Raw genomic sequence first — 27,575 nt, 5'->3', positions numbered from 1 at the left:
TTCTGATTTGTAGGAAGAATTATGTGCACTATTATATTTAGAGACTTAATGTTTCTTGAAAGAGTGTTTTTGGCATTTTGTTGCAAATTCCCTCATGTTGATAATCCCTTAGCCAAAGGGATTAACTTAAAGTTTTTGTGGTCAGTAATAAATATAATAATTGTGTGTGCTGAATGCTTCTAATTATAAGACAAAAAGCGCACTAATCCCTTTTTTCTCTGGTAAAGATGTCACAATTTCTCCCAGAAATAAATTTGCTCAGCTCTTCTGAAAGCGGTGAGACCTGCGCTGTTTTGGAGCAGACGCAGGAGAGGTTCAGTACTTGTCTGAGGCTGTTTCTCTTCGCTCCCGTTCTGGTGGGTTTGACAGTGAATTCAGGCATCACGTTTCTCCGTGGTAAAATTCAGCTCTTGCCTTTCTTCAAGAAGATGCTGATGTCTTGGGAGTTGTAATCCTGTGCCTGCAGAAGGAGCAGGTGCATCCAGAGATTTGGCCAACCTCCTTTCAGCGGTTTGTGGGGACAGGACAAGGGGCAATGGCCACAAGATGGAGCCCAGGAAGTTCTGCACCAACATGAGAAAGAACTTCTTCATGGTGAGGGTGACAGAGCACTGGGACAGGCTGCCCAGGGAGGTTCTGGAGTCTCCTTCTCTGGAGATATTCAAGGCCTGTCTGGACGCCTACCTGGGCAGCCTGCTCTCAGGAACCTGCTTTGGCAGGGGGGTTGGACCCGATGATCTCTGGAGGTCCCTTCCGACCCCTACAATTCTGTGATTCTGTGATTATGTGGAGTAGAGCCAGCATGGGTAGGTGCTGGAGAAAAACATTGCTTTTTCATGCAGGGTTGTTGATACAGATTTTTATATTTATGTTAACAAACATTTTCTGATGTAAATTGCCGTACTTCTCTACTAGTCCTCTACAGACAGCTGAAAGGATTTGAAAAGCAGCTGCAAATGCTCAGTTTTTAATGCTTATTTGTAAAGTAATTTGGTTACCCGAAATGGGGTGATGTAGTAGCTACTTCTCTTAGAGGAGAAATACCCTGCTGAGGTTTACTGTAATTTAATTCTCGTGATCATATGCAAAGTTATTTAAATTGAAAATACAAATATCAGTGTTCATATGTCACTTTGTCCCCTGTTGAGGTGGAGAGATCTGGAGGAACACGAGTAACTTGAATAAGTAGCCTGAGGTTTCTCTATCAAGCTATGCTAAATTAATTAAACATGGCCTACTTTACAATAGCAGTGCTTTACTTTGTGCATCAGCTTAATTAAGGGGTTTTAAATCACAGCCTAAGTCATACCGGCATATCTTGTTCACAAAAACGAGCCTCTGTATTTTTTTGCTTTGCCTACTAAAATCCACAGTCCTCTATCCACTGGTAACGTGTCCCAGCCTGAAAGGTATATTTTATCATTCAGCTTTGTATTCTTTATTTGCATTTTGTTTGTGATTCACTGTGCCCGACTGCTAGTTGCCTCCGGTCGTGCCGCTTACTCAGTTCTTTCCTATTTTTGCATTTGTACCGTTGATTATCCCCGTCTAAATACGGAACTTTGCACTTCATTGACTGCACCCTCTATTTCAGACCAGTTCTGCAATTTGAAATTACTCTGAATTGTGGATCCTGTCTCTTTCCAAAGGAGTTGAAACCTTGCCGATTCCAGTGTCACCCACAGAGTTTAGAAGTGTGATTTCTGTTCCCTAGGTCACAAATGGGACTACTGAAGAAAACTCAACCCAGAACAGATGTGATGCATGCGGGACCCTGTTAGAAATGGCCAGACAGCTTGATAAGGAAGCACTGATAGCTACCAAGTACAGATTTTCTAAACCACTTGTGTACCTATCTTGCGTGTATACGTTTTATTTCCTTAGTTCATGTGTCAGTGTCAAAAGTTTAACTGTCAGGATACAGACACTGCTTTTATTCTTGCCTCCTGTCAGATTACCCTGTCAAAGGAGAGCATTAGATCAGGCTTAATCTTTTGACAACTCCTGTGCAGTTTGGTTTTTGTTACCTCACTGCCACTTCTGTATTCACATTGCAGCTGCTCAGCAATTTTTTGTGGTCAGTTAAGGTAAGATGGCAAATTGTAGTTCTTTTAGTTTCTCCACGTTCTCAGTGACAGCATTAGCCTACCTTTGTAGACTTTGTCTCCCCTCTTGTCAGTGAGTTCCTCTGAGTGGGATGTTTGGTAGGTATATTAAGGTGGATTTCATTAAGCCCTGCCAATGTGGTAGTGTGTAGTAAAGTTACTTATTCTTGGACCTGTTCTTTATCTTTGCTGTTCCCTATGGCTAATCCTTACCTAAAGTAATTGTTAAGTCTTTGGTTGCAGTTGATACTCTACAGATGTTAGTGAATAAAGCATGAGATTGTATGTGCCTGCTTGCATCATCTCTTGTTGTACTTCCTCCTCTTAGTTCTAAAGCATTGATTCGATACTCATTTTTTGAGCCCCTTCTGAACTTGATCCTTGTCTGATTTTTATCCCAGCGTGACTGTACTTGTCCTTGTCTTTGTATTTCGTATGATTCATTTCTGATTTCCATCTACAGAGATCCTGAAAGTTCATTTCTGCTTCGTGCCTTCTGTACCTGTCGGGATGGGTTTGGCGTTACGTTAATAAATAGGGCTGCTTTCAGTAACCACTGCATTTATTCTCCTCTTACCTTGTCTCAGACAGTGACCAGAAGTGGATGGCTAGGGAAGAGAAAGAGAAAGAAGAAAGAACAGCAGAAATGTTATTTCCTCCTAACTCTCTCCAGAATATTATCAGTTCAGGGACTTTCAGAGACACACGTGGTTTTGTGTATTTGTCATCCCTCAGTAGATTTATTTTCCTCGTACTTGACCTCTCTTCCTTGTCCCCATATAATCTTTCAGTGTCCATAGTCAAAGAGTTGCAAAGGTCTCACCCTCTTCTTGTTTGCTTTTAAAACAGGCTTCTCCCAGCTTCCTCTCATTACTTATTTATTTTATTTACGTCAGAAAGAGCATGGTGAACAGTTCATCCATGTGCCACTTACACTGAGCTGTCAGCTCCCTGCAAAGTTTCCTCCGTCCCTTTCTGGGAAGTTCTGGCTCATTTAGGCTCTCGGTGTATGGGAGCTGCTGTCTCTCCTTTGGGTGGGGAGCCCGGGGCTGCACGCAGGATTTGAGGTATGTGCTTGCAGGGTTTGGCTGTCACTCTGATTTCCTAGCACGGTGAGTCCTGTTGTTTTGTTATCACGTTCATCCAGCTGGCTTCTCTTTCACTTCAGGTTTCCTGAAAGCTTTGTGCCCTACTCGCTGGATGGAAATCTTAAAATGTGGCTTTAGCCTGGCCCCGGGCAGAGAGGGCCATCCCCAGCTCCTGAGACTACAGGGCTGCCTGCAACCTGTCCCCGGTGCCTTTTGCATGCTTTTCTTCAGCTTTTAGGGTCTGTAGAATGAAAAAGCACTTGGCAGTCGAAATCAATGGCTGTCTGGCTAAACACATTTGCACCTCAAGGACCGCTGCTGGCCAGAGAGGTGTTTAATCATTAGATATTACCCTTCTGTCCTCGAAACAGAGCTCTGGGAGACACCCTCCTGCCCTTGCCTTCCTCCCTCCACATCCACAGCTTCTGCTCGTGCACAGCCTCAGCCGTACGTGAGTCATCCGGGGGCACTGGACTGCACATGGTGATGGGAACTGGCCAAAAGAACAATCAGCAATAGCCTAGTATCTATTTCCTAAATTTTCACAAGCAGCTGTTTGTGTTAATTGTGAACCAGTTCTTTTGCTGCAGTGTAGTTGATGCTGAATATTTTGTAAGGCTATATTCACACAGTTGTTTATGTCTCCAGCAGAACCTGCTTGTGATCTTCCTTTTGTGACCCTCCCAGTGCTGTAGCTGTGGATCATATTTTTTCTTACAAACTGTGGCATTATTTTGGAAGTGTATCCGGCCTAGAGAGCCAATGCAAACACTTACATATTGTATGTGAACTGAATGACTGAAACATTATTTTGGGCATACGAACATATGTAAAATGGTTAAGGAGCACTGCTTATATTTCAAATGAGCCATGGTTAATAGTCAGCTTTTAGGGAAGAGTGATGACAGAGCGGTGACAGATTCGGGTGGAAGGGAAGAAGTGCAAGGCGCGGCGTGCACGCTCAGGAGAGCTGTGTGACAGCACTGAAGGCACGGCGCTGTGTGCTGAGGAGAGAGCTGTGTGTTTGTACAGGTCTTAGAGATGAGGCTGCGAGATGTAAATGTCAGCGTTGCTTCTGTGTTTTTATAAAGCAGGTGAAACCGGTGACTGGGAAAGTTAGGCTCTGTGAAGTACTCAGCAGCTCTAGGAATCGTGCCGCTTCACTTACTCTGTGAAGGGAAAAAAAATATATATTTTGTGGCAGTGATGCATGCAATAAGCCCCAAAGGCTCTGCTGTTTATCCTGGCTGCTTTGCTGTCTGCCATAGCAGTATTTCAAATGCCAAAGCTTGTATTTTCTGCCTGCGTTGGAGGTCCCCATGGAGAGGACCAGCGTGGTTAGGAGGGGAGTTTACCCAGTTCTAAACTGCAAGCTGCAATAATGCAAGGAGTGCAATGGGCAATTGCACCAAAGTGATGCATCTTCCTGAACATTATCCAAAAACAAAAGAAATAGCAGGATGGATTTTTCCTTTCCTTTGCCGCTTTTGCAGTGATGCTTATTACTCTGATATGGCATTGACAGTCTTTCATGGGACATCCTAAAAGAGTGATGGAGACAAGACTGAATTTCTAGTGTAAATAATCAACAGGAGTTTTCCCTTTCCTTACCTAAATATGTATATTAATATTATAGAGTCACAGGATAGTTTTTTTTTTGGTAGCAGGTCATTTTTGAGAGTCTTTCACATAATTGTGCCAAAATGCTTCAGTGACTTTACTAATAGTGTCGCAGAGATAATTAATAACAGAGAAATTAAAAAGCTCAGGCAAGGAAGATACATTTTCACCTGGGGTTTAAAATGACTTGGAAACTCAACGACGTAGAGAGATGCACGAAGGCTCATCCAGATGATATGAGCTGCAAAAAGAAGAGTTTTGTGCCAGCATTGACAACATGATTCTGGAAAGCAGTGCCAAAATGCAACACGGCAGACAAAGCTTCACTCAGAGGCTAGGATAAGACTGTCAGACCTATTTCTGTAGCTGGCTCATCTGATTTGCTTACAGGCAAGGAACAGGTGTTTTGGCCCATCATGTTATTTAGTCTCTTTTAAATTTGTTAATGCATAAAAATGTGAGAATTTAGCGAGAGATCCTTTCTCCTCCTGCTTCCTTCTGTATTGAGGCTGCTGTCTGTATTGTTCACTTTTTACTTTTTGCTCTTTCTTTCCTAACACTCGCCCAGTGCCTGAAATAACAAAGTTTTTCACTTCAACAGCAAGTGGAACACCTGCTACGTGAAATCTCTCTCTTCTGAGTGAAAGCTTCAACCAACACGTCTTGCCGACGGAGATTAAGGTCTCAGCAGAGCTGTCTGGGCTGGACGTCTGCTTAATACAGGGCCTCTTCATTGTCATTCTGCCTTTCTGCTCCTCCCCATTAAAAACCAGTGACTCTTCACCGATTCATTCAGGACACTGAGAAAAGAATGCCTAATGCTGCAGCAGACGTGTACACAGATAAATAAAATGTAGAGCATGCATTCAGCTGGTAAAATGAGCTATTTTCCCACGTGGAGGGGGGATTAAGCAGGCTATGTATTTGCCTTCTGCAGCTGCTCCGGGAAGCCTTTGACAGACAGCAGTGAAATATATACGCACGTGTGCATGTACACATGAGCGCAGAATAACTGGTTGTGGTTGCTGTTTGTGTATAATTTTGTTTTGTTTCTGTGTTTTGGTAAAGTCACATGGCAGTCTGCAATTATTTTTTTTTTTGCCCTCTGAAGGTTTGAATGGTTTTGCTGTGAAGAGCTACAGAGCGTTTCCACTAGCACATCGACAGCACACTGTCAGCAGAGAGAGTATTTATTCACCGTGGTTTGTCCAGGGAAGAAGCAGTGCAAGGAAATGTGTGTAGGTGTTTTTTGGCCAGGGCGTGATGCCCTCGAGACACAATCCTTACTGTAGGAAATTGCACAATTTACTCAGTTAGACATGGGTATGCTGGTAGTGTGCAGTAACCATTAGAACCATAAAAACACAGAATCGTTTAGGTTGGAAAAGACCTCTGTGGTCATAAAGTCCAGCCGTTAACCTAGCACTGCCATGTCCACCACTAAACCAGGTCCCTCAGCACCACATCTACACGTATTTTGAAGACCTCAGGATGGTGACTCAACCGCTTCCCTGGGCAGCCTGTTCCAGTGCCTCACAACCCTTTCAGTGAGGAAATTTTTCCTAATACCCAGCCTAAACCTCCCCTGGTGCAACTTGAGGCCATTTCATATAAAGAAGACTCAACCAGGAAGATGCCTTTTAATTTGTCAAAAATCCTCCTGATTTTTTGATCAGATACTGAACTAGTTCTGAGTTGCCAGCGTGTCTTTGGGAGTTTTGTTTTAGATGGTTTGTTCATCATCTTCATGATGCCAAATGTATTTTCCCATTTAATATAATTTCCTATCTCCAACCATGACTACATTCTTAGTTAGAACATAGTTCTCATCACACATTTAGGTGGTACTAAGTCAGAAAAGGGGGAAGCTGTGCTTCTTCTAGGTGATGGAGTCCATCAGAGAAGCCTGGAAAGGAAAGGAAAGGAAAGGAAAGGAAAGGAAAGGAAAGGAAAGGAAAGGAAAGGAAAGGAAAGGAAAGGAAAGGAAAGGAAAGGAAAGGAAAGGAAAGGAAAGGAAAGGAAAGAGACCATCAGGTAGTCAGCTATACTTCACATAGGCAAGGTGGTGACAAATGAATGTTTCTCACTTCAGTTTGTTCATGCAAACTAATTTGATATGAATGTTCTGTACTAAAATGGAACATTTTGTGCTGACTTCATCAATAAGCAATTTTTGACAATTTTTCCTGATGTCTTTAAGGAGATAACTGCTTGCCACTGCTGTTAGATAACAGAGTTGCTCGTCAAGTGTCAGAAATGTTTATCCAGAGTTTTCTCTGCTTTTTTGTGATTGAATCCTTCCAGACACAGAGTATTTACAGTGGTTGTCCTAGGGTTAGAGCTTGTAGAGGACAGTCCCAACGTCCCCTCCCTGCTGAGCTGCTGGTGGCTATGCCAGAGCTGGCGTTTGGTGCTTTCTGCAGCTCCCTTCAGTCAAAGTGCACCTCGCTGGGTGGGAGGACAATCGTGAGAAAAGCCCACAATCATGTGGAAAGCCCAAGAAAATAAGCTGTCTTGAACACGTGCAGATCCTGTGCAGGGTAGCACAGGTGGACTGCTGAGGTGGAAGTCGCTCTGAGGAGAGACAACTTGGCTCCATCTGTGAGCTGATGAGGAGCAGAAGCTTTTTTTCTCCTATGATGAGATGGTTATGTGCCCTGGTGGTGGGCTTATCTTGCCCCAGGGCAAGGTGTTGGGGTTAGGGATGGGCTTTCCTGGGGCTCTTGTGGCCCTTGAAGTAGAGGGGCTGAGGATGCAGGTAAGCAGATGTCTTGATGTTCTTCGGATGTTCTGTGGAGAATATAAACCCTGGCTTTATGTAGTGCCTTCACATCTTCTAGTGGGAAGTCCTAGGGGAGTGTAAAACATTTTCCTTCCATTTAACTGTCCAGACGTTGTAGAAGATTTTGCTTCCTCTCATCAGATAGAAGCACCGTTTGCACAGGTTTCACCAGGCCGCGCTGGCTGCCTTTCCTTCATCTCCCAAACCATCTCCTCATGGAGCTGAGGCAGCTTTTTCTTGTCACCTTCCTCACTGGCAGAAAGTGTGATCACAGATTTCAAGCATCTGTGAGGTGGTAACCACTTCCCTTCGGTGTGCAGTGCTGGCACCAGAAGCCTGTGCTCTTCACCTGACACAGTTGGTGGATCGTCAGCTACGGCAGGCCTTTGGTCTGTGTTTTGGCACAGAAACAAACCTTGATGCTGAATCCCTGCCAAACTGTGTGTCTGAAACTTGCTAAAAAATCAGAGTGTTTTTCATGGCTTAACCAATTCAGCATGAGCACCAACATTTCCTTAGAAAAGCCGTGACAGCAAAATATACCTGTTTAGACAAGTGATTATATCAGGGACTTTCTGAACTGCGAGCTGCACTGCGGAAATAGGTTTTTCTGATTTTAGTTCATTCCTAAAAAATACAAAACAGAATCTTCTTAAGAAACATCCAGAAAAACTTTGAGCTGCCATGTACCTCATCAGCCTGCACAGATGTCAGGGACTCGACTGCTCAGTCCCATGCAGCGTGGCTGGAGCTGGCTCCTGCCTAATGCCTGTTCTGAGCATAGCTGCGCTGACTGTGGTTCTGCATTTCCTTCTTGCTTAGCCTCGACAGACTTTTGCTTTTGTGAATCAAGTGTCTGACAGAAGCAAGGATAAAGAAAAAGATCCTCTGGCTGAAGATCAGCGCAGGTGACATGAACAATCTGGGTAAGAGGATATGTACTTGAAGAACAGCGATTGCTTTCTTCATGAAAGGCACCTGTGTGTCCACTGCCTTCAAAATGTACAGGTTTCACCCCAAATCACAAGGTAGCAGTGGCCATAAATGCCTGCCTTTACCTTTCAGTTCATCTTACTTCTGTTTTAATTCTTAAGCATGGTAATGTGAGCTCTTATCATCCCAGCATCTCCCAGCAAAACTTACACTGCTGCTTTATGAATTGGTGTGGTTAGGAATTACAAGTCCATTTCAAGATTTATTTATTTTTAATGCTTTAAACTCTATGGCTATCTGAAACTGGGATCTTTCTTTGGCAGTGATGCTGTGGATCAAGAAAACAAAAGTCAGACCTCAGAGAGAGGGTATTTGCATGAGTGCTGCTTCCCTTTATTTAGGGAGATAGACCTCCAGCATAGGATGAGCTAAATTCTTGCAGCTTTGCCAAATGAGCTGTGGCATGCTCTTACTCATGATGATACCGCAAGTAATCAGCTAGAGGTTACTTTCCTGGATGAAATACATTTAAACTGCAGTGAAGGAGAGGACTGTGATTTATTTTGTTCGTTTATCCCCATGATATTTGCATCCTGCAGTATGTAAGATGAGCAGCTATTTATAATGGGTTGTTTTCTTCATATGACACCATAAATCAAGAGGGAGGTTTAAAAAAAGAAAAAAAAAAAGTTATCTTAGTAACATCACCTTCTTCTCTGAAGAACCCAGGAGGAGCTTAGATCTGGATGCTCCAAATGAGTGCATTATTATCTTTGAGTAGAACAATATATTTTTGTGTTGGGTAATATATCTATGCCACCTCAATATAGGAAATGCTTAGAATAAGCCTTCTTTGTTTTTATTCTCATTCCCAGCTCTGTGATAAAGAAGTAGTTATAAAACTCTTCATCAGAGCTTTTGATAAACATTTTTTTCCTGTAGGTTTCTGAGTAATTAAGGTGTAATAATGTGTTTGAGATAGACTTGAATACAAAGCACTTAATAACAGAGTGCTGTACTAGCCATTACAGAACAGCTGTATTTTTGCTTTACATAGTGGAGAGGTTATAAATTAAGGTGGTGTACTGTGCAAACCCGCTTCTTTTTTTTTTGTGTGTGTTCAACTTTACTTACATTTACAAGAACATGAACATAAATTTGACAAAAATATGTATAAACACTTAAGATTTCTGCATTAAGAATGCAAGAGCATGAATTAGGTGTATTTGGAGAAACAGAAGATAAATTTAGCCTGGGATCTGTGTGTAACAGGCTCAAGTGATGCCAGTTTAAGAAGCGTGAGAGACTTGGAAGGAAATGGAGCAGTAACTGAAGAACTGTTTTACTTTGCCTGCTTGTATGTGTGTTTGTCCTACGGCTGTGGCAGTGACACTGGGCTGGCACTGGAGCAGTTTGGTGCACTGAGACCATAATGCCTGTTCCATGCCAGCATCTGGTGAGATTAAGCATTAGTGCTGCTGTTTAATGAGCAGCACGAATGTTTCATTTGCGGATGTGAGAGAATATTTCGGGTTGTTTTTGTTTCCTCTGGTTTGTAGCCAACAAAGCCGTCAGGATGAACAAAGCCTTCCGGACTGCCTACTATATAGATTAATTTACAGCTGCCAGTTTATATTAGTTGTTCTACTTATTCTGCCTGAGTGCTTTTCTTGAGGAAAGGGGTATTTCATAGCTGATTGTCTTGCAAAGAGAAAGGAATTAAAGAAATGTAAGGCAAACAAACTCCAGCTAATGAGGCAAGCTTTTGGCAGCTGAATTGTTTTATGAGAAAAGTCTGAATTTAGGAAACAAAATGTAAGTTGGGTTTTGAACTTTGTCTTTAGCTTAATCCACTGTGCTTTGGCCAGATGGAGTGACCCAGTAGGGCTTTTTTGTCACCTTTTCTCTGCTCTTTTGGGAATGAGAGCAGGGGTAGGCGATGCACTGTGGGTGGACTACAAGCTCTAAACCAATTTCTCATCTGCTTTTTGACAATCCTGGCTGTACTGTAGGTTTTGACAAGCTGAGCAGTGTACATCTCTTGCCTCTGGGCTCCTAAGTTGCCTTAGGTTTATCAGGAGCCCCTAATGCCCTTTATATTGTGTTGTTACCCTGTAATTCTCCTTCTCCCTGTCAGTGTCATGGCATAAATGACAAGGTCAGGCTTTCTGGACCATTACCAATTTTATATTCATATGGAGATTCACTTAGAGGTGACCCTGCACATTAGTGGTATCAGTGAGGACATGAAAGAAATACGAGAGTTTATCCAAGATCCTGCTGAATATGACCAAGAGCACACATACCGAGGTGTAAGCAGTTGGTAGGTGTTTGTTCGCCTTTGCCTTCCTCCCCCCAGAGTCAAAATAAAGACTGGCTGATGTCTTAGCCCAGCATCTAAAATAATTGCTCTGAGGGCCTAAAATAGTACAGAAGGGGATTACTTGGTTTACTTAGAACAGAATTGGACACACTGGGAGATGCTTCCTTTTTCCCTGCCCCCAGCAGGGCTGAAGCTTTTTTATTTTTAACCCAAATTCCCAACAATAGGATCAAACTGGGGCTCTCGTGTCTAAATATAATCCTCTACAATCCCACAAAAAGGGTTCCTTCCCCCTCCTGCCCTCGCCTGGGTTGCAGGATGGAGAAATATGAAGGCATTACAGACCTGTTTGGAAATCAAATGGAAGACAGAGAGGCATGAAACCTCCCAGGAGTGAAGAACAGAGCTCCCACTGCTCCCAGGCTCCCCAAGGGAAGCTGCCCAGAGAAACCGTGGATATCTCTTCCCTGGCAGTGTTCAGGGCCAGGTAGGATGGGCCTTTGGGCAGCCTGATCTAGTGGAACAGATATGTATGCATTTATATACATAAATATATATATTTATTTATTTTTTCCTTTTTTCTGGTGAGAAGGTGGTTTTGCTCCATAGTAGGTAATTAGTAGAGGGCATGATACCTGCCCTCTGATCTCTGATGTTAACAGCTCTGATGTTAGTATGTGTGCGCTCTGTTTAATAAGAATGTTTTTTATTTAGTGTGTCAGAAGCTACTGTGTGGGGAAAAAAAGGCTTCAAACCTTATAAGCTGGGCTTGCGTTTCAAAGACAGCGTGGCAAAATGGAGCTGGTACTGTGTTTCTTCACTGGGTACTTTGACATGCAGGGGGGTGCTCACAGTTAAAAGTAAACTACCAGGCCACCTAAAACACACCAAAACTCAAAGCAAAATAAAACCTTTAAGGGAAAAAAAAAAAAAAAAAAAAAAAAAAGAAAAAAAAAAAAGGCACTTCAAAGGCCTCAGTGGTTTTTCACTACTTTTTCTACTAGCTCTTTTGATGTTTCTAGTGCAGTCAAAAAAAATATTGATTAATCAGGGTATGGAAGATTTTGGTCAGTTTGTATATATGGTTTTGATTCATTTCACAAAATCGCTGTTACTTGGGGATTCAGTTGATGTTGGACTTAGCCATTTTTACAAGAAGGATAGCTGATCAAATAGAAGTGGACGTGCTGCATAGAGCACTCTGACGGCAGCAGCAATGATCTTCCCCAGGTTCACTCAGTGCTTGTGGCAAAATGTCTCAGCTCCACAAGGACTCCTTCAGGAAAATATGTATTAGTTAGGAAAAGAGGAGTTATCCTTCACGGGGTAGCTGAATCTTACTTGTTTTTTAAAAGTCAGTATTTCTAAAATTTGGTTATAATTTCAGAAGAATAAATATAGGTCAATGTGGATTTGCAATCTATTTTAAAACCTGAATTTCTTGTAATTTGGTAATGACAAGTTTATTCAAGTATATTTATTCAAGTATAAATGTTGAAGCAATGTCCAATTGCTGCTGAAGTTTTAAAGACAGGCCATGAGTGGTGAAAATTGGAGGCTATAGATATGGATGTGGACGTTGTAAAAGGAATAAACTTCAGGGAACTATATTCTTTCCTGCAGATACATGGATGGACTCTTTAAGTTTGTTTAGCTTAGTTCAGTTTCATAGCCAAGTAATCCAGAATGGAGAAGCTAATTCAAGGAGGAGCCAACCAATGTTTAAAGTGGTGTTGAAATAATGAATAAAACTATTTAAAACCACCAGATTTCAACATTGTAATTGAAATGTCATATACCTGTAAAAGCACCTCTGCACAATCACGAGTAGTAGTGATTGTGTTATGTCAAAGAATATACCCAACATTTCACTATTTCCTAATACTTTCTGCGGAATACACTTTTATGAAAATCTAATATGTTAAAATAGATATTTCTAATTTTACTCTAAAGTGTAGATTTTGTTGCAAATTGCTGTGCCTTCATTGTCACCAGATGCTGCAATTTCACCTTTCTTAAATCACATACAAAAGGAGTTCACTAAACGACATCGGTTCCTCCCAGTGCCTCTGCGCCTGCTGTGCAAAGATCTCTAAGGAATCCCGGGTTTGGACCTAGAAGCTCCAGGTGGGCTGGGTTTCCTTCGTGAGGTCTAAAGCAGAGTGAGATGTAGTTGTTTCCCTTGCAGTTGGGGCAGCTGCCTGCGAGGGGGTGCACGAAATGGAAGAGGAGGAACTCCTCTGTGTGGGTGCCTTCCAGATCCACAGCCTCCTGTGACGTCGCCCCCTGTTGAGTTATGCCAGCTGCTCTTTGGCATATATAATGCAGATAAAACCAGTCAAATATTTACGCCCTGCAGAGGTTCTCCTCCTTAAAACAAACAAAAAACCCGTGAAGGCCCATGACCCGCGATGCCCTTCCGTGGGTTGCAGTGTAGCTGCAGTGTAGGTCAGGATGAACAAAATCTGCCCTGTTTCTGTGAAAAACCATTCTCTCCAAACCAGCATGGTGGTTTGGCATCCTGTTACTAATAAAAGCACAACGAAGTTGCCTCTAATCTTAGCACACCCTAATTTTAAGTCCTTCCCATGGAATTAACTTGTTGAAAAATAACTTCAGGGCAGACTGATCAAAAGTGTGAACGTATCTGGCTTTCCTTCAGGAGATACATCTAATTCCAATAATATTTTATGTCACAGCTCCTTTTTTGAACTGATGGAGGGTCACAAATGTTGACATTTCTTTCCACTTGGAAAAATCTTTTTCGGTTCCCTGACATCTGTTGAACCTTCCTTTTCTTCTTTTTCTTGCTTGCACATGGAAGTTTGGCAGATAAATAGGATTTCTTTTATTCTTTAAAACAGGTCTGCCACGTTTTAGGTGAGCAGAGAGGAAAAATTGAAATGCAGTTATGTGGCTGGTTGGCTGGCTGGTATTGATTAGATGTTCAGAATGATTTGCCTTACAGTTGGGGTTGGCTTTATGAGTGTTTTTCTTCACCCCGAGCACATTTGGGTTTTGTTGCCACGCACTACAGCTGTAGACAGCCTCGGTACCTGAGAGGTTGCTGACTGCTGCCCCTCATTCCTTGTTTTGAGTTGATAGAGGATAACCTTGCATAATACTCCTATTAAATATTTTTTCCTGTTCCCAGTACAAACAAGATGACCAATCTTTTTTTGTGTGTCTCAAGTTTTGAAAAAGATATGGCCATTTAAATTATTTTTGTGACTTCTATGCGTGTTACTGAATGATTGGTTTTGTTTTTCAGAAATCCCCTTCTGTTATCTTTGGCAAGGAAATTTTAGTTTAGTTATTACTTGATACCTATTTGTTGTTTCATGTTACAGCTGAATCAGATTGTTTTTATTAACCACTACATGCCTGAACTACATCCCCCTTCAGAGCAGCAAATCAGAAAATCTTAAGATCTGCGTAGGTGGGAAAGAGCAGGAGAGACCTTATCAGTACCTGGCTTCTTTAATCCATGTAGTTTTTTCTCTGCTCTATTTTTGTATGTATCTAAAATCATTAGACTTAACTTGAATCAGAACAAGTAACTGCAGAGTTGCTTAATTTTCTTCTTTCTCTTTCATTGTGCAAAAACCTATATCCAAGGGACTATCAGTAGAGACTTCATCCTTGTCCACATGCTATGGGGAAACTGCCCTGCCATGCAGATAAGCATAGTACAGGTATCCGTCAACATCTCAGTTAAACTTAAACATTTTTAGGAGTAAAAACGTTGACAACTTCTGTGGTTGAAGACCTCCATGTCAAACAGCTGCATGGGTTTCCAAATTTTCTTTCAGGTGCATGAATGACTTAAAAAAACACCGACTGTTGGCTATATTTACAGAAATATATGCTCAGAGCATACATAATTTATAAGAGCCTGTAAAATAATATGTGTGCATAAAAACCCACTGAGAGACTTGAAATTACTTTTTTTTTTCCATTTGAGTGTTTTCAACTCTTGACTTTTTTTTTTTTGTGGTGTTTTTATTGGCGCTGACAACAATACTGTTTCAAAAAGAAGACTTTTTCACTCACCATTTTCATCATCACATATATTCTTTTTACCAAGATCTGACAGGCTAACCTTGAAATAACTTTTTTTTTTTATTGCTTACTCTCCAGAGAACAAATGAAGCAGAAAACCTTTGTTGCTTCTTTTTTGTTTGTTTGGGCTTTTGGAGGTGTTTTTCAAGTATTCCTGGAAAGTAGCTATGAAGTTATGTTACTGGATTTTGAACTTTTTTCCCTTTTTATTCCTACTGCAGATGGGAAGCAGGAGACGTGCTGGGCACAGCACCCACAAGCATAGTGCGTGTGCTGTCAGAGAGGTCTGCCTGCCTGTCCAGGCTCATCTGAGCATCCTCTCTGAGCTGCATCTCGTGTGTGAAGGCAGGAGACGACTCAGTAGTGGCAGTACGGTGTGACCCAGCAGTAAGGCTGAATCCCAGATTTGAGCCTCAATATCCAAAGCAGGAATGGGGCTACTCTAGTGCACTGACATAAGTGTATTGAGAGTATTCATTTTAGATTATATTTAGACTAGGAAGAGTAATTCCCGTATTTTCTAAAATACTTTAAAGACAGCAATTTTGAATGCACATGAGAAAGGTCATTTTGAGCAATCTCTCTTTGGGTTTTTGGGGCGTTGCTGTAAGAGTGGGCTAGTCAAACTTGGACACCACTCTCAGCCAACCTGTCCCCCATCCAGAGGATGGAGGTGTAGTTCCTTCAGAGGGCCATACAAAATCCCCAAACTTGGTGTCTGATCTGGGCTGCTTTCTGAAGGAACCTCAGCGTCTGTCTCCGTAAGTTTGCTCTGCAGTCAGTGAAGACACCCCTGGTTGGGTGGTAGGAATTGGCTTCCCTTCTCTATCCCATGGGTGGTTTTTTGTTTGTTTCAGTGTGGATCTGAGGGGGAGAAGTAGGGTAACATGAACATCAAATTATTGGGCCATGGGACATAGATGGGGTGGGGAAGGGAATTTGACAGCTTGTTGATTTGAGTGAATTCCTGTACCTGGTGCTCCTAAAACGCCGTGTATTTTAGAGGGGCCTGAATAAGTGACATTTGATGGGTTAGCCTTTGTGTCGTTACCTAAAGAGCTTTGCTATTTTAATGTGGAGGGCACCTCATTCCCACGCTCATACTGCTCTGTAGCCTTTTGTTCCTCTTTGCCTCTCTTTTTTGCCCCTTTTGGATGGAGGAGCATAAATCTCCTGGAAACATCCAGCTGAAATGTCAGAGTACTTAATGAAACGGTGACACAGCTAGTTACATTCAGCACAAAGAACTTAAACAAAGGATAAACTAAGCCAGCAAGTTGACAGATGTAAAGATATGTTTTCCCTTAAAAGCTGTAACAGTTCTTTAGTGTCTGTGCATTGTAGTCTGTTGCAGTATGTGGTTTTAACCTGTGTGCCTTGCAGTGAACGTGTACTTGGCTGAATTCATGTTCCTTTGGCAGCCGTAACTTTGAATTGCTTAACTTCTGTGTGCTTAAACTTCCCATATGGTATTTTGCCTTTCCTCATTTTTTTTTCCTTTTGAAAAGGAGCATGGAAACTGACAAAATAGAGGGAAGGAAGGCACAGTGGCGAAGTGGTGTAATTGTGTGTTTCACTTCAATGCATTTTTGAATTGAGAAGTGTTGTTGTTTTTTTAAAAAGTCACGTTCTGTAGTTCTGCCACAGACTGGAGGTCCTGATCACGTGAAGGAATGTGGGCAGTGTTTGAGCAGCAGACATTAGGACCAGCAGAAGAAATTGTTAGGTGTGTTGTACTACAGATGGCTGGAGATGGACAATATTCACAATTGTTCAGAGAGCCAAAATATCTAATAAAGAATAAAAGCCATTTACTCAAAGGGTTTTTTTTGAGATTAGATGTACTCAAAGTGTGCAAAGAGTGTTTTTGCTGCTTGAGGATGCCAAATGAGGGATAAGTAAGAGGTTAAAAGGTGCTGGGAATCCCATAGCCCACAGACAGGAGCTCAGGGCTGTAGTTAAAGCACAGAAGACAGTCTACAGACAATTTCTAGCTCTTTCTGTAAGACAATGGATATAGAGAAGCCCTCTCTTTCATGGGTGGCCAGTTCAGTGTTATGCATGGGGTTCACACCATCAAGGCAAAGGTGTGTAAAAATGCAGGTGAGCTCCCTCTGTGGTCAGAGCAGGGGTCAGGGACACACTTCCCATGGTCGCGTTAACATCCTCTTCTCTTTCTCCATTCACTGTGGAAGGAAATTAAAGTCCTTTGAATCAAATCCTTTATAAAGTCTAAGTTAGATGAGGTATATCCAGCAGAGCGACTATCATGAGGCTCTGGCAGAGATGCAAACGCACAGTCATTAACCTCTAATTAGTCTTTAGTGAATGAATTTGAGGGAACGACCGATGTACTGCCCGTAATGGTGTAAAACAGCAACCTAATGAGTGGGAGGAACAAGGACCTGCCGAGAGCTGGCTGAAGGCTCCTGGGCTGTGTCTCTTCCCTTCCCCCTTGCCCCTGGGTGGATCAATGGGAGGGGAGAGCAGTCGTGTAAAGGCTTTTGGCCATCGCTCTGCGATGTTGGTTTGACACGTGCAATTTACTTGGAAAAGCTTAAGTAGCCTTAATAGCAGAAAGTCCGAGCAGGGCTGACAGTAATGGTCTCCCCTGTGGTCAGTCTGAACAAAGAAATTAAGAAGGGGATGAAGGCAGAGACCAAATTGCCACCTCCCCCTGTGGGCGCTGCTGCATGAAAGCAGGTGGGAGCTGTGGCCGTGGTGTGGGATCTCACTTTGCCACCCTGCTCTGGCTTGAGAGAGGATTTTGCCATCAATCCAACTTTCAGTTAAAAAATACATCGCTGCTGCATGTGCTGTGTATGTCCTGTCTGTTTTTTGTGTCTGCTCAGTGCTCTTTTTTCAGAGGTGTTGTGCATTTTTCCACTTACGTAGCACGGCAGACCGAAGTCTCACCATTAGCAAATAGAAGAGATGTGTCTCAGGAGGGGTTGTGGGGCTTTACCACTCGAGATTTTTATCAAAGATGGTGATTGTTTGTGAAAAGCATCCCCTCCACCTTGCTCAGTTTTACTGAGGATAAGCACATCACCTTTCTGTGAATAGCTGATTTGCTAAGGTCAGTCAGTTGCTAAACATAAAATAAGCATGTGTCCCCGGGGGTTAGAAGGTAAAGACTATATAAGAGTTACGGCAGCAGTACCGCTGTTGTCTAACCTTACCAGCCTTGGCTGTATAAGTCATTGTTTTTTCTGACGTCGCTCACTTTGCCAGATATACCAGGTGAGTGGTGGGGCTTAACACAGAATCACAGAATCATCTAGGTTGGAAGAGACCTCCAAGATCACTGAGTCCAACCTCTGACCTAACATTAACCAGTCCTCCACTAAACCATATCCCTAAGCTCTACATCTAAACCTCTTTTAAAGACCTCCAGGGATGGTGACTCCACCACTTCCCTGGGCAGCCCGTTCCAATGCCTCACAACCCTTTCAGTAAAGTTCTTCCTAATATCCAATCTAAAACTCCCCTGGTACAACTTTAGCCCATACATCTATATCACCAAGGTGGTGACATAGATGCTTTGCATTCTATTCACTGAATGTAGCTATATGAATGTATTTAACTGGCAGCTCTACAGAGAAACAATACTGCTCTTATATAATGTAATAGCTAACATTTATGCTGCTAAAATATATATATGGTGCATAACAAGTATTGGTTTTGGCTGAAAATGGATTTGTACAGATTAGTTTGTATGCTTTTCTACGTGCACACAGTACAAATGAGCTCTGTGTATATTGGATGCATGCTATATTTAACCTCAGCTCAAATATATGACACCGATAGCAGCAGCTCAAAGTTGAGGATAGCTTTAGTAGTGGCTTAGAGTCATATTTTCTTAAATTTAAGTTTTTGCCCTGCTTTGGTGTATGAAAATCTTCTTGTTGATCCCCAACGATTAGAATTTGCTCCCTTGCATATATCACAGTTGTGGAGTTGTTGGTTTTTAACTGATTAGTGCATACATCAAAAGCGTGAAGGTTTTTTAGATGAAGATGCTCCGATGTTGAAAGGTCCGTAATTCATTCACTGACAGTTTCTTCATAAAAGTCTGCTTTCAGGAAAAATGAATAGGAGAGACTTCATAACACATTCCCAGAAATGCATTCAGAAATTGAATTATGCAATCAGTGAGCTCAAAAATATTACTAATCGCTTTTGAGTCATTCGGAGCTCCTGTGGAAGCAGAAACAGATAGGCTTTTTCCTCTGCGGTATCAGTACATCAGCGTGCAGCTAGGACTGCTTTTAACTTTGCAGTGGAAAGTTACTTGTAGCCCAAAAACTCCTTTTTGCTCTGTCAGTTTGGACTGCAGTCAGCACCAGCCACGTTGCTTGCTCGGAAAGCCCTGGAGGCACGGCGTGACCGCAGTGGTGTGCCCTGGGCAGGAATTACAGCGCCTCTGATGAAGTCAAGGATGTGAACCAGGATCGACAAGACAAGTCCCCACTATTTGTGAGGAGTCTCTCCTTTCCCCAGGTGAAGGAGCAGCTGGTTTTCCCCATCTGCTGCTAAATGGGCCAGAGCTGGTGCTGGTCTGCACCGGCACGGGCTGCTGCCCCTTGGCGGGAGCGATGCTGTGAGCACAGGGCCCCCCGCGTGGCTCCCGGTGCAGCCACACAGGCAGGAAATTATTCCTATTATTGTATTTTTAAAAAGTAAATCAAGAGTGAGGTGAGGTTCTGCTCCAGAAGACAGCGTTTCAAGTATTGCAGTACACAAGAATTCCGTGGAAATCTACAAATGTTGCCAGACTTAAACAGTTTCCCTGTTTTACTACTAAAAAGTAAAATGCAAAAAGAAAAAGAGTGTTATTAAACTTCTATAAGAAGACTTGCGTGCCTAAGACAAAAGCCAGCAGGATGTAATCTCATTTTCCTTGCTCAAGACAATCAGAAATACCTCCCCCTGAAAGGACTGGCATGCATTTTTCAGTGTAGGAAACACACATGTTTTTCTCAAAACAATTTGCACTAGGCAGTTCTGACAGCTTATAAGGGTGTAGTAATTTTTTATATATTTATGTATTTACTTAAGTGTGGCCTGGATAGTTTTCAGAAGCCAAATGCAAAGATGAGTAGACTGCAACAGTTGCACATCAGACTTTCAGGAAGCATTTCACTGTATCTTCTGTTTTCTCTGCTGGATTATTGTCTTGTCTCGCTTTCAAAGGAAGAAAAACCAAAGCAAATATTAGCAGAAGTTTGAAGCAAATGAGAGATTTGGTCACTCTATAAAGCAGGATTTTTTTCTTTCTTTCCAAGGCAAGAACATGGTAACCATGCTAGGTATTTCTTCTCTGAACTAAACTTACTCTGTGCAATTTTCATATCTGGAAATCTCTCAGCAATCACTGAGGTATGATATTTCCCTTACTAATTCTTATATGTACCCTAGGCTTTTGTATAAAGTGGCAAAAATGGGAAACATGGGAAGCTTCTGAACAGTTAGCCTAATAATGGCAGTCTGCCAAATGATTCTTGCACCTTTTAGCTCTCGTTATGTTGGATAAACCTTTGTCAAGTGAAATGTTCGGGTCTCCCAGGAGGCCTTAACAAGTCATGAAGGGTGTAACTTACAAACTGGAAATCCTTAACAACTTGTGAGCAAGGCAATGCACACACATGTACACATTATGTAATCTATACCATTGGCTCTTTGGGGCCCCGCTTGCTTCTTTACCTTATTCCAAGCATCATTCTGGTATTTTAAGGATGTTTAAGGATATGTGATTTTTTTTCTAGTGTGCCTTCTGTCTCCATGCTGGAATAAGACACGACTCTGCTCTGACATCCCTGCAAGGTGCTGCTAGGCTGGCTTCGTGCTGCCTGGCTGGTTTCCCGTGGTTCTGGTCGATGGGTAGTGCTGCCAGCCCTTCAGCTTAATGCCAGTCGGCATCCACAGCCCCTAGTTAGCTTTTTGCCAGCTTGGGCTTGTCCCCGGGGGATTCCCTCTCCTCTCCCAGTTCTCTTTCTGTCTAGGAACTCAGCAATTGCTCTGAAAAGAAAATTGGCACGGGGCGTTTTTTCATTGCTTGTACTCTTTTCTCCCTCCTTACAGCTCTTCTGGTCTCTAGCACAGGCAAAAGTTTTTCACCATCTTTGCTTTCCCTTCCACTTGCCTTGCTGGTCATGAGCCATCCGTCATTCCTTTCTGTTGCTTTTACCTCTCTTCTCTTACTGTCCAGCCTCACCTCTTGCTCCTTCTCTTTTACTAGCATCATAAGCTCATTTGATTCCCTTCCAGCTGGAGGAAGAAGGCCAGGCCATCACATTTGCACCTCTAGGTACCTTCTGCAACTCCTTTCATTGCTAAAGTTATTGTCAAGAGCTCTTGGTGCATACCTCTCCCTAATGTGCCCTGTGCCTTTTCCTTGCCAGCTTGGCACACTTTATTCTGGGCAGTGTCTCTACTGACTTCTTCCTCATCAAGATTTACAACATGTTCTTACTGTCAGCTGTCTTCAGTGTATTCCCTGGGGTTGTTTTTGAAATCCTGCCCACGCTTTTGTGCTCCTGTCCTCTTGGAGCGTTTCTGCCACCCCAGCAACTTGCTTGCAGGATCCTCCCCCAGCCAACTTTTTGGTATTTGTTCTGTGTGGTTGTGCCCTTGGTTGTTTGTCTGTGTTTTCTGCACCTTCGGGACAAGATTACCTTGAGATAAACTGTAACTCAGCTTCTTTCTGAAGTTTTGTCCATGTTGCAGCCAATTTCTGGCCCCTTCTGCATGGGCCAGAAATCTCTCTCTTGCTTCCCAGGGGACATGGAGATGTCAGCTGGTATTTTTCTATTCCATAACCTCTGACTTGTTCCTTTTCCAAACCATAACCAGCAATTCCTTATTTTTGATTATTTCAACACCATCATCCTTTCTTACCACTCAGATTCGCAACAAGAAAATCTTTAGTTCAGGGATCCTTCACGTAATTGTGACCACACCGTACCTAAACCTTGCCAAATTCTTCTGCATGCATCTCTTTGGTATGTTTCTGTACTGTCAAATCTGCATCTGTAACTTATTTATCAAACTCTGCACATCTGGTACTGTGACATGCTTCGCTGATGCCAGTAATGTTAGGATTTTACCCTCCTGCTGCTCTGGAATACCCCTCGTGGCTGTTCCTCTTCCATCTGGTGCTCGGAGCTCGATTTCCATCCTCTTCTGTGTTTGTGTGGTCACTGCGGAGGGTCTGGACAGTGGCACAATGCCACGAAACCCCATCTCAGTGGTGGTTTTCAGAGAGGTTGAGCTGTCGTGGCAGTGATACCCACCTCAACAGTTGTGTGCTGGGCTGGAGGAGCAGCAATAACTAAACGTTTCTTCTTCTTCTTCTTCTTGAAGTTTGCTATTGCTGATTTTAGCAATTTACTTATAAAATATTGTCTTCAGTGGTCCGTAAACCTGCTCTACAGATGACAATCAAGCATCACATGGCAATTCTGTCCCTAACATAAATGAGCTTTTATGTCTGTTGGCTTCATTTCACAGGGGAGCTATCTGTATTTGTTCTCAGGTATACCATAAGTTCTGCTCAGTTGCTGTTGGTTGGGAGATGGCATCAGAACAGAAAACAAGGGGGAAAGCAGTGAAACAGTTAAAAATAAATAAATAAATAAATAAATAAATAAATAAAGTAAAATATTTTAGGGGAAGATTCTGGGTATGCTGTGGTGAAGGCAGCAGATGAGGCTGAATCAGACCAGTTGTGATTTTCCAGAACTGATTCACAGCCTGATTCAGACTAATTTTTGCAGGAAAATACACATTTTGATAGTACATATGAAGCACAGAAGGGATTACTCTGATTGTACTAGAAACAGGTGTTTCAGCACACAGCCAGAACTGGACCTGAGCTAAACTATTCTTTTTTTTAAATTTATACTCTTTATGACTTTTTCCTTCCATTTTTATCCATCTTTAGTTGCTTTTCTAACTGCCTTTTGTGGGCATTAGGTGGGGAACTGGTGTTTTGCCTTCTGGCAGCATGCAGTTTTCCACCAGGTTTCCACTGATGGATCCAAAGTAAATGCGTTTACTCCAGCAGTTTGCAGCAACCACTTGTAGGTGCATTATAAACTAATTGTATATTGGAGAAGCATTTAGCCATGTGTAGATGAAGTGATAAAAGAGGGAAATGGTTTGTATGAGCCACTCAGTTGAACTGAGGCTCCATAAAAGGTGCTGATCTGCATCAACCCAGTGAATGGACTGTGAGGAGCTTAGGCACTCTAGCACAAAGGAGGGATGAGGTATTGCATTAGCAGGCAGGCTAAGTGCACTGACTGGCAGGATATGGGGTTTGGAGGCATGAAGATAAAAGCAGAACAGAGGGAAGAAAAAGAACATCCCAGAGAGACAGTAGTCACTTAAAAATGACAACTGAGATCCTTTTCAGTTTATTTATTTCATGTCTTTAATTAATTTTTAACCTTTGCTTTTATTCTAAGTGTTAACACCTCAGTTTGTAGCCTGAGAGACATACAGGATATACTATGGCTGCTTCTTCATGTGTCTTATAAATTTAATGATGAAGACTGCCTCACTTATAAAGATCAAACTATATTTATTCAAATGTAAAAGAATTACTTCACAGTAAGAAAATTAGTTTCACCATCATTGCCCCAAAACTCCATCGCAGTGGAAGATGAAGTGTGAATAAAGAGCAATTCAGCTCATGCGTTCCCAATTGAAATTCGTAAGCGTGGAAGAGGGAGGCTGAATCTGATTTCTTCTGTGTGGAATATGAACAATAATTTTTTTTTTTTTAAATGGAAAGACAGCAGGCAGAGATACCTGAGCATTTGTGCCTTTTCATTTCCATTGCGGTGTCTCAGCATCGTATATGTGCTGAAGCGAATCTGGGGCTGCCTGGTGCTGCTGGCCTGCTCCAGCCTCACCTCCACAATAACCTTCCTGCAGCCCGAGGTTAGAGGCAGAGAGAGGTGCCAAGACGATCAGCATTAAGAAGTGATTTACTGAGCAAGGAGCGTACCAGTTACTAATGAGTTGCTGACGCTTTGCTCATCCTTGGGAAGCGCGTTAACGGGCCTCAGCAAGACCGGTGGCAATATTTCTCTGTTAGATTTATCTATAAGTAAAGGTCATGTGTCTGTGTATCTGAATTCGTGGCAGTGACTTAAGCCCAGAGCTTCTCTGAGAAAACCAGTGAACTGCTTAAGGGGAAAAAAAAGGAAGAAAACTGTCCATGTAGGAGTCAGGCTCAAAGGTGATCTGCAGATTAGCTTTTATTCTACATTTGTTAAACTGTCCCACAGAGGACATTAGGATACTAATTGCCAATTACTTGTTTTAATTTTCTATGTACCTGTGTAAGCTCCCTTCAGAGCTGACAACGCTGAGGGTTCATTTCATACAGTTAAGATCTTGCACCTTATTAGTGTCACTGATTATCCCCTTTTAATCAATGTGCCTCTTCCCAATACTTATGTTCAGCAGTTACTGCTGGAGAGCTGAAAAGATAGATATTTCTTCTAAAAATAGAGTTGAGCTTATTTTAATGTGCAGCAGTGCGCTGAAAACATTGGGAAGGTACCATCCTTTTCATCCTGGAGAGCTGGCGTCTTTCTGGCATTAGAGTCATACTTTGCTGACAGGAATGAATGGAGCTCCCAGCTACAATGGGGTACTCTAAAAACTGTCCCGGTGTGTGCATCCATAGCATATTTGTCAGTGGAGATGCCACGGTGAGGACAAACGTTGTTCTCAGTAAAGGCACTGAAAAAACATAGGTCATAATGGAAGAATAAAGGAGAAAATTTTGCCCTTTGCATTCCATTTTTTAAATTATTATTTTATGTTACTTTATTTTTAAATTAAGCAAGTCTAAAATAGACTCATCAAGACCTGTTGTGCTCTCTGGACCGTTTCATATTGTAAGTACTGTAACAAATAATGTGGAAGCTACCAGCATGTTGTGGTGTTTTCATAAATTGCAGTTCACGTTCTAGATACTAATCACCAGGTGAATATTTGTGTAGATGTAAAGTTACTTCTGTTAGGCAGAGGACAACATAGAGTTTCCAGGAATTACAGATAATAAGTAAGATACTGAAGTGAAATCATGCTAGCTGTGTTCCTGATGTACCTGATCTGCTCCTTGATCTCCCAAGGGACTGCAGGGACCTAACTGGCCTGTACTTTCCTGGGTCTTCCTTCCCATCTGTCCCATCTGAAGTTGTGTGACATTGGACTTTTTCCAATTACAAGGGACTTCTTCCATATCACAACGATTTTCTCGGATAATAGAGAAGTGATCAACCAGTTCTTTCAGGACCCATAGGTGATTCCCATCCAACCCCAAGGATATGAATGCATCTAGCTTCTCTCAGTGGCCTTTGCCCTTTTCTTTGTTGCTGTCCACGCCAAATACACAGGTACTTACAGGGGCCTGGAAGCAGGCTTCTTCTATGAAAACTGAAGGAAAAAAAAAAACACACATATTGAGTACCTCAGGCTGTCAGTATTTGGCCAGTAGGATGAATTATCTATCAATAGGTTGTCTTCTCTGTTCGTGAATGAACTAAGGAGTTCTCTGCTCTTCCTTTTGCTGTTGCTATACAGTACTGCAGTTTGGAGAGGAGCAGCCGTCCAGCAAAGCATACGAGCAGACCTGCACAGCATAGAAATTACAATTTTTGAAACTGGGCACCAAAAATCAGATACCAGAGTTTAATTCTGTGACTTGAATGGTTTGATTTATCTTTTCAACTTGCTAAGTACCAGCATCAGTTCATGGTAAGGTAAAATATGTAGCCCTAGAGACATGGGCTATACTATAAAGCAGCTGGAATAAATAAATAACTACAAATGATTTGTGAAAACAGCCCATATTTTGTTTCCATCACTTATTGCAACAGCAGTAAATTAATCCAACATTTGTACAGTTTGGTGAAGGAACCAAGACATGATTTCCATCTTGTGAAGCATTGTACGAATAGGAACATAACAGCCAGCGTTTGTGTTTGTTGCAAGAGTTCCTTAAAAGTGTGACTAATTAGTGATGACTTAACTTTTACAGCAAGGATAAAAGGAACTGAACACGGGTTTTGTTAAGTTAATCTTCTTATGTACTCTGTGAACTGGGTTACAGTTTAGGTTCACCATTTCTCCGTTTCGTATTGTCAGTGGTTAATGTTTGGGTGGAACACACCGTAAAAGAAAATCCAGGTTTATGCTGTGAGGAGAAAAAAAGAGGGTTTGAACAATTTTTGTTATATTGTAGCTTGAATTAGGATCAGTGTGGTGTTTGGATTAAAAAACAAAACCAAACTTTGTTCTGTTTTGTTCAGCCAAACTCATTTTTCCTCAGACATGCTGAGGGTCAGCCTGACCCCTCAGGCGGTGCAGGTCTGCGCATCCAGCAGCGTGTCTGTGGTAACAAGGAGAACATGCAGGACAAAATGTTTGTTTTTTGCCCTGTCAGACCTTGTAAACTGGTCGTGAAGCTCACAGCTCTTAGCTCCTGACTTCATTCCTGGACAGGCTGTAGGAAAACACAGTGGGGCAAGGTCCTGCTGGAGAGCCCTGCTGCCCAGATGCGGCCCAGGACTCGAGTTTCCCTCTTCAGCTGTGGTGGTGTTGGGGTCTTCCCGCTGTGCAGCCTCTCACACCAAGAGCTTTCTGGTGTCAAGACTAGGTGTGTTGAAGCAGAAGCTGGAGAGCTTGGGGCTTGCTGCAAGCACCTTTGGGCCCAGCAACCCCAAGTGTTGCTGCTTTACTTGGGTTAGGACTGTCCTGAACGTCAATGAAGCGACCTTCATGTTTGCAGTAGGCCTTTGGGACTTGAACATGGTTCCATGACTGTGGTTCTTCTGCTATTGCCTGATTATCAGCACCTAGTAGTTTTTGTACTTATTTAAGTGACTGCTAGAGGGTCAGAGTCCATGCTCTGCCTTGCTTACAGAAATAAGAGCTGAAGAAACATGAACAAGGACTTTAAAGCATGACATCTAACTCACAGTGGATACTTTAAGCAGCTGATGGGTCTTCACTCTACCTTAAAAAGGAAAGAAAAGAAAAATCAGTCAATCATAACAACCATAACCTGACTTTGTTACTGATAGTGAAGTTTCTTGATATTCAAAGAGGACTTCTGCATTTCCTTAGAATTGCCCAAAACGCATCTTGAAGGGCACTGGGAAAAGGTTTTTGTTCAAGAGGGGGATATGCAGAAGGGAAGGAGAGATGTATAGCTGTTTTATTCTACTTTAAGCAACACTGCTTTTTTTTTTTTTTCCCTATTTTTTTTTTTTGGTTTAACAAGAGAAAAAGAGCATTTGTGATTTTTAGAAAAGGAAGGAGTGGAAGCAGTGGGACAAAGACTTAAGACACAGAAGCTTAATTTCAACAAATGTAGGGGTAGCAGTATTAATATCCCATGAGATTCACAAGGATTTTGAGAAAGGAAGAATGGTTTCCAAAGAAGAAAGTTTAAACTTTTGCCTTTGATGCAGTGTGAGACCAGAAAACAAGCAAACAAACAAACAGATAAGTTGTGGTAGGTGCACCTATGGCAACAGCTCTAAAAAGAGATGAGCTGAGCTCTGGAGGTCTCTCCCAGATATCCATTTCTTTAAGCCTAACTTTAGGCTACATCTTTCTGTACATAATCATGAACA

General features: G+C 42.2%; 1 protein-coding gene across 5 annotated transcripts in view; it reads left to right on the top strand.

Moving 5' to 3' along the window:
- ANKRD6 (ankyrin repeat domain 6) overlaps window positions 1-27,575 on the top strand; it is a 99,642-nt gene that overhangs the window by 25,863 nt on the left and 46,204 nt on the right. The window contains exon 1 of one of the 5 annotated variants that reach the window (XM_072036189.1): window positions 3,032-3,172. The exons of the other annotated variants lie outside the window; for them this stretch is intronic. The gene's annotated coding sequence lies outside the window, so the exon portion shown is untranslated. Of the gene's footprint in view, window positions 1-3,031; window positions 3,173-27,575 lie in introns of those variants that run through there. 5 annotated transcript variants of the gene reach the window in all.

The sequence above is a fragment of the Anas platyrhynchos genome, chromosome 3 (genome assembly GCF_047663525.1).
Source record: "Anas platyrhynchos isolate ZD024472 breed Pekin duck chromosome 3, IASCAAS_PekinDuck_T2T, whole genome shotgun sequence".
Lineage (NCBI taxonomy): Eukaryota > Metazoa > Chordata > Aves > Anseriformes > Anatidae > Anas > Anas platyrhynchos.
Note: the sequence above shows the minus strand (reverse complement) of the source record. Positions and strands in the feature narration are given on the sequence as shown.